Raw genomic sequence first — 7,631 nt, 5'->3', positions numbered from 1 at the left:
AGATGGATCCTCATCAGGGGTGAAGAAGCCGTTCATTCAGGGAAAAAAGAGGAGAGAAGGGAATGCAAGTGCCATATCTTCTTATCAGAACAGGGATAACCAGAGGGATAACTTTCAGAACTATCATCAGCAACCGTATGTTGCGGCTGTGACCATTCCAGCTGCAGCACCACTACAACAACAACAACCACAACGTCAACTAGCTCAGTACCAACCACAACAACCGGGTAACAGACCCGCCTATCAACCGAGGCCAAGGACGATGGACCGGCGTTTCGACACTCTTCCAATGTCGTACGCTCAGTTGCTTTCTAGTCTTCAACAACTACAACTTGTGCAGTTGCGCACTCTGGCTCCTCCCGTTGGTAGGCTTCCGTTGGGTTATGACGCCAACGCTAGGTGTAGCTTCCACTCTGGGGCACCTGGCCACAATATTGAGAACTGCAAAGCTTTTAAGCACGTAGTTCAGGACCTCATTGATTCAAAGGCCGTTAACTTTGCACCAGCTCCTAATGTCGTCAACAATCCCATGCCCCAGCATGGTGGAGCCAACGTTAACATGGTTAAAGAAGAAGTCAAATTAGTCTCTGCGGTCAACAATGAAGATGGGGATAGTGATTGCGACATTGATAACTGGGTGCGTCCGAGGATCCCGGGTGAAGTTCTCAACAATTGGTCTTTTGAGGAGATTGTCCAAGCCACTTGTCTGAAGGAGTAATTTTCTTTGTTTATTCATGCATATCCAAGTCTTACGTTCCGCTAGGGCGTAATGACTCATTGTAGGGCTCATCTATGTGACACTTGCATTTTTTATCATAAATAAAGGACGTCTTTTTACATTCAAATATTTTGTTCACTGTCTTTCTATCTTTGCAGTTTTCAAAAATAAAAAAAATGGCAATGTTTTGTTTAGTTTTCATTCCTTGTTCACACTCATAAGCACATACCATCACTCATGCAGATGCACATCACCGGATCCTATTAATAACGGTTCTGCTATGGCTCGCTTCGACTTTGAAAATCCAATCTTTCAAGTTGAAGAAGAGGGTGATGAAGACTGTGAACTCCCTGAAGAACTTACCAAGTTATTAAAACAAGAGGAAAGGGTCATTCAACCGCATCAAGAGTCTGTTGAAGTGATTAATCTCGGCACCGAGGACGCCAAGAGAGAAATCAAGATAGGGGCCGCTTTGGAAGACAATGTGAAGAAGGGGTTGATTGAATTGCTGCAAGAGTATGTTGACATCTTTGCTTGGTCTTATCAGGACATGACAGGGCTTGACACAGACATCGTGGTACATCGCTTGCCGCTCAAAGAAGGTTGTCCTCCGGTCAAGCAAAAGCTCAGAAGAACAAGACCAAAGATGGCTGTCAAGATAAAGGAAGAAGTGCAAAAACAGTTGGATGCAGGGTTTCTAGCAGTCACAAATTATCCGCCATGGGTTGCAAATATCGTTCTGGTACCTAAGAAGGATGGAAAGGTACGAATGTGTGTTGACTACCGGGATCTGAACAGGGCTAGTCCTAAAGATGATTTCCCCTTACCTCACATTGACGTTTTGGTGGATAACACGACTCAGTTCTCGGTATTCTCCTTCATGGATGGCTTTTCTGGCTATAATCAAATTAAGATGGCACCAGAAGACATGGAGAAGACAACATTCATAACCCCATGGGGAACCTTCTGTTACAAGGTGATGCCGTTTGGTCTGAAAAATGCCGGAGCAACATATCAACGAGCGATGGTGACTCTTTTCCATGATATGATTCATCATGAAATAGAGGTTTATGTTGATGATATGATTGCCAAATCTCAGACAGAAGAAGAACATTTGGTGAATTTGCAGAAACTGTTTGAGCGTTTGAGGAAATTCAAGCTGAGGCTTAATCCGAACAAGTGTACTTTTGGGATGAGATCTGGAAAACTATTGGGTTTTGTTGCTAGCGGAAAAGGGATTGAGGTGGATCCGGACAAAGTGAAAGCGATACAGGAAATGCCTGAGCCAAGAACAGAGAAACAAGTCTGTGGTTTCTTAGGGAGGTTAAGCTACATTGCAAGGTTCATCTCTCACCTAACAGCCACGTGTGAGCCAATATTCAAATTGTTGAGAAAAGATCAGGCTATCAGGTGGAATGATGATTGTCAAAGGGCGTTCGAGAAGATAAAAGAGTATTTGCAGAATCCTCCAATCCTTATGCCTCCAGTCCCAGGGAGACCGCTGATTATGTACTTGACAGTACTAGACAATTCTATGGGTTGTGTTCTCGGTCAACACGACGAGACAGGTAGGAAAGAGCATGCCATTTACTACCTGAGTAAGAAATTCACAGATTGCGAGTCGAGATACTCAATGCTTGAAAAGACATGTTGTGCACTTGCATGGGCTGCTAAGCGATTGAGACAATACATGCTGACTCACACGACCTTACTGATCTCCAAGATGGATCCAGTCAAGTATATATTCGAGAAGCCAGCTCTCACCGGAAGGGTTGCTCGTTGGCAAATGGTACTGACAGAATACGATATGTCGTATACTTCCCAGAAAGCCATCAAGGGGAGTATTCTGTCAGACTATCTTTGCTCAACAGCCGGTTGAAGATTATGAACCGATGAAGTTTGATTTTCCAGATGAAGACATCAAGTTCCTCAAGATGAAAGACTGTGAAGAGCCAGTTGTTGAAGAGGGACCTGATCCAGACGAAAAGTGGACTTTAATGTTTGATGGGGCCGTCAACGCTAGAGGAAGTGGAATTGGTGTTGTCATTATAACTCCAAAAGGTGCCCACATGCCTTTCACCGCTCATTTGACTTTCGAGTGCACCAATAATGAAGCTGAGTATGAAGCCTGTATCTTGGGTATTGAGCAGGCCATTGATTTGAGAATCAAGACTTTGGACATCTTCGGAGATTCAGCTCTAGTGATCAATCAAGTGAGTGGTGATTGGAACACTCTCCAGCCTACTCTGGTCCCTTACAGAGATTACACGAGAAGACTATTGACTTTCTTCACAACAGTAAAGCTGTATCATATACCTCGAGATGAGAATCAGATGGCAGATGCTCTTGCTACTCTATCCTCCATGATCAAGGTGATTCAGTGGAACCATGCTCCCAAGATCGACGTGATGCGCCTTGATAGGGCCGCATATGTGTTTGCTATTGAATTGGTAGTTGATGACAAGCCCTGGTATCACGACATCAAGTGCTTTCTGAAGAATCAAGAGTACCCTGCAGGGGAATCGAACAATGATAGAAAGACTTTGAGAAGATTGGCAGGCAGTTTCTTCTTGAACAAAGACGATGTGTTGTATAAGAGGAACTTCGACATGGTTTTGCTCAGATGCGTGGATAGACACGAAGCAGACATGTTAATGCAGGAAGTTCATGAAGGCTCCTACGGTACTCATGCCGGCGGACATGCAATGGCTAAGAAATTGTTGAGAGCGGGTTATTACTGGATGACCATGGAATCTGATTGTTTCAAATATGCTCGGAAGTGTCATAAATGCCAGATTTATTCTGATAAGGTACATGTGCCGCCAAATCCTTTGAATGTGATGTCTTCGCCGTGGCCTTTTGCTATGTGGGGCATCGATATGATTGGAAAGATTGAGCTGACCGCCTCCAATGGGCAACGCTTCATCCTTATTGCCATCGACTATTTCACCAAGTGGGTCGAAGCAGCATCGTTCGCGAATGTCACCATACATGTGGTTGCCCGTTTCATCAAGAAAGAAATCATTTATCGCTATGGGATTCCCGAAAGAATCATTACTGATAATGGTTATAATCTCAACAACAAAATGATGAATGAGTTGTGCCAGAACTTCAACATTCAGCATCACAATTCTTCCTCTTACCGCCCTAAGATGAACGGTGCTGTTGAGGCGGCAAATAAGAACATAAAGAAGATTGTGCAGAAGATGGTTGTTACGTACAGAGATTGGCATGAGATGCTACCCTTCGCCTCGCATGGGTACCGTACTTCAGTACGTACATCGACCAGGGCAACCCCTTACTCCCTTGTGTATGCTATGAAGTAGTCCTACCTGTTGAAGTGGAGATTCCTTCTCTAAGAGTCCTGTTGGATGTCAAGTTAGACGAAGCTGAATGGATTCGGACAAGGTTCAATGAGTTGAGTCTTATCGAAGAGAAGCGAATGACAGCCATCTATCATGGGCAGTTGTATCAGAGTCGGATGAAGAGAGCCTTTGATCAGAAAGTGCGTCCTCGATGCTTCCAGGTCAGAGATTTGGTGTTGAAAAGGATCCTTCCTCCTCAGACAAATCACAGGGGCAAGTGGACTCCTAACTATGGTGGACCGTATATTGTCACCAAGGTTTTTGATGGTGGGGCCTTAATGCTTGCAACTATGGATGGTGAAAACTTCACTTCCCCTATGAACTCAAACGCAGTTAAAAAATACTTCGCATAAAATAGACCCGCTGGACAATAAAAAGAGTAGTCCAGGCAAAAATGGGCATCCCGGCGAACCAAGAAAATGAAAAAGGTTCGGGCAAAAATTAGGGATTAAAAGTGAAAAGATTATACACCCAGTAAGTTGAAAACCTGAAAGGCAACTTAGGCAAAAATGGGTATCCTGGTGGATTTAAAACCCGAAAAGGGCGATCCAGGCAAAAGTTAGGGATTAAGCGAAAGACTGCGTTCTGAGTAGTTCTGAATCTCATCTCGTGTCAATGACTGGAAACTTTCGAAGGATAGGAAACAGTCCAATCACTCTTTCAGAAAGCTGATCATCTAGAGGATCTTGAAGACGAGCAAGTCATAGCAGAATTGGAACCCAATAGAAATCCATTTCACATTGCCATTAGATTAATGTATGTTTTTATCTGTTGTGCGATTACCTCTTTCCAGGGATTACTTCCTGATGTAAATGCCTATTCAGAGGCCGTTCAATCAATAAAACCATGTTATTCAGTATATCTCTGTTTTCATTTTCATTTTCATTTTTCTGTTTTGTTTGCAAAAATGACGTCCGAATTTTTTGATAAACATTGCATCATGACACATAAGAGCTTTACAGGTACATGCTTAATAAACATTTAAAATTGCTGTAAATTTTAAGTGCTTTGGATCGTCTATTCAGAACAGGTACCCTCGGGGCATTTCCTTAAAATCCCCTGCAGATGATCGTGAATGTTTTCCCCAGTGAAGTCGCCAACAGACGAATTCGGTATCTTATCCCTGCAGAGCTGATCAGAGCGTTGGATTCTTCAATCCCCAGCAGGCTCTCACTGCTGTACCTCCCCCAAGCGGTGGTTTCAGACTATACACTCCCCAGTAGAGTTGACAGTGTCAGACTATATACCCCCAGCGGAGTTGACAGTGCCAGACTGTATCTTCCCAGCAGAAGCGGCTGCTCCTCAGAGTTCGAGGCCAGATCGATAATCCCAATGCCAGATCCATGGTTTCTTTCCTTGAAGCAGAACCTCGGTACCGTATCGGTGTTTGCTTCCCCTGCTGAGTCATCTCTCGCAGATTGTGGTTGCCAGAACCACTATCGCTTTCCCCAACAGCAGGTTCTCAGTGCCATTCTCTCCCCAGTCAGAATCTCGGTATTTCGTCATTACTAGAACACCGTGTGGCGGGTCATTTCCCCACAGAATTCTTTGCGTTGTGCATCTCCAGCAGCCTTGCCAGGGTCCAGCAGATGGTGATCATTTCCCCAGTAGATCCCCTTGCCTCAGCTTGGCATTCTACCCAGCATTTCGCATCCCTGCATGTAGAATCATATTGCATTGCATCCTCCCAAATCGCGTAGCATTTCCATTTTCATGGAGCATTACGCCATTGAAAAATTCAAACATACGCATGTAAGCATAAAACATTCTCGGTATTCCAAGTGATAAGCCAAAAGTTGTTTCCAGTACTCAGACTGAAGATTGTTCATGACTTACCTTTATTATCCCCAACAAGTGTCATTGGCCCATGCGCCGCCTCTATTATCTTTCCCTATTTCTGCCGATGCTGACAGGCATGAAGTTTTTCCGGTATTCAGACCGAAGTGGCATTCAAGCCAGTTTTCCGATGTTCAGATCGAAGAAGTTTCCGACGTTCAGGTCGATGCAACTTGTGGCGTTCAGGCCAGTTTTCCGATGTTCAGATCGAAGAAGTTTCCGACATTCAGGTCGATGCAACTTGTGGCATTCAGGCCAATTTTCCGACGGTCAGATCAAAGAAGTTTCCTACATTCAGGTCGACGCAACTTGTGGCATTCAGGCCATCCTCTCGGTGTTCAGACCGATATTAATAATCTCATATCTTCTGATGTTCAGATCGAAGTCATTTCTAGTATTCAGACTGATGAGCGGCATTCAGGCCATGGTTATTTCTGTGTTACCATTTATTTTGGTATCCAGGTTAACATTCTTTTTCGGTATTCAGACTGACTCTCACCGTACCAGACGAATTCTTCTTTCAAGACCACCTCTTTGCCGATTCTGACATGCATTGTTACTTCACTTCACTTCAGTGCAAATTTTCGGGCTTTTATTGTATTCAATCCCTTGATACCTCGAAAGCACGAAAGCCGCTGCTATCTTCTTTCCAGGTCTCTAGTTGATTGAATAGGGGCAGCTGTAATACCCCAAAATTTACCCTTCATTTTTTCTGGAAGCATACGCTTTACACCTCATGCATGCATTCATTTTTAGGTCATTTAGCATTTGCATTTCATCATGGCAATCAGAATCGGATCCAAGAAGTTTGAACATAATCCAGGACACTTCGTGGGCTCTATTTAGATGATCAGTCAACACAAGGGAAAAACTTGAGTTACTTCCAACAGGGGTCTATTCGTCAGTCAAAACGTTAATCTTGAAGGAGCAAAGGTTTGTTCATGAGCTGTCATGCTCGCTAGGCGAAGCCCACGTGTTTTGAAAAAAAGAACGAAAAACGAAAAAAAAAAAAACGAAAAACGAAAAACGAAAATAAATAAATAAATAAATAATAATAATAATAATAATAATAATAATAATAATAATAAATAAATAAAAGAAAAAATCTTGGACTTGGACCTCTCTCATTTGAGCCCACAGGTCCACAAAAATCAGTTTATAAATTCAGAGTTTCAGTGAAACAAAATTTCATTCTATTCCTATTACCCTGGCTGGAGGAAAAAGATAGTGAGAGAAGAGCTAACAGAGTTCAGAGCAACCTCCAAACCCTGAAGGGAACTCAACTGCACAGAATCACCTCTGTCTCACATAAACCCTAAAGATTGTTTTGTAAACCTCACGGGTGCAACTCAATTTCAATCAAGCTCTCGAATCAGGTTTGCCCTATATCCATCATCTTTATGCCTTCAATTTGAATGCTCTGAATGTATGAGGTATTATGGATGAATTTGATACCCTTTTGATGCATGTGTTTGAAAAGAGGTTTAGGCCTCCTACCCTTGGTTGCTTTTTGTGAGCTTTTTGTGAATTGAAAGGGCATGATTCATGTGGTTACATTTTGATTTGGGGGCAACTCTTGGTTACCCTATCTTGTTTCTCTAACCTGTTTGTTGAGTTTTGTTTTGGGAAGGCTCACATGACTTTTGCAGGGATAGCTCGCTGGATATTCCACTTTGCTTGTGGGAAACCATTTGGGAGATTTATTCTGATTG

Source organism: Lathyrus oleraceus, chromosome 6 (assembly GCF_024323335.1).
Source record: "Lathyrus oleraceus cultivar Zhongwan6 chromosome 6, CAAS_Psat_ZW6_1.0, whole genome shotgun sequence".
In the NCBI taxonomy this organism is placed as follows: Eukaryota; Viridiplantae; Streptophyta; class Magnoliopsida; order Fabales; family Fabaceae; genus Lathyrus; species Lathyrus oleraceus.
This window is presented reverse-complemented; position numbering follows the sequence as displayed.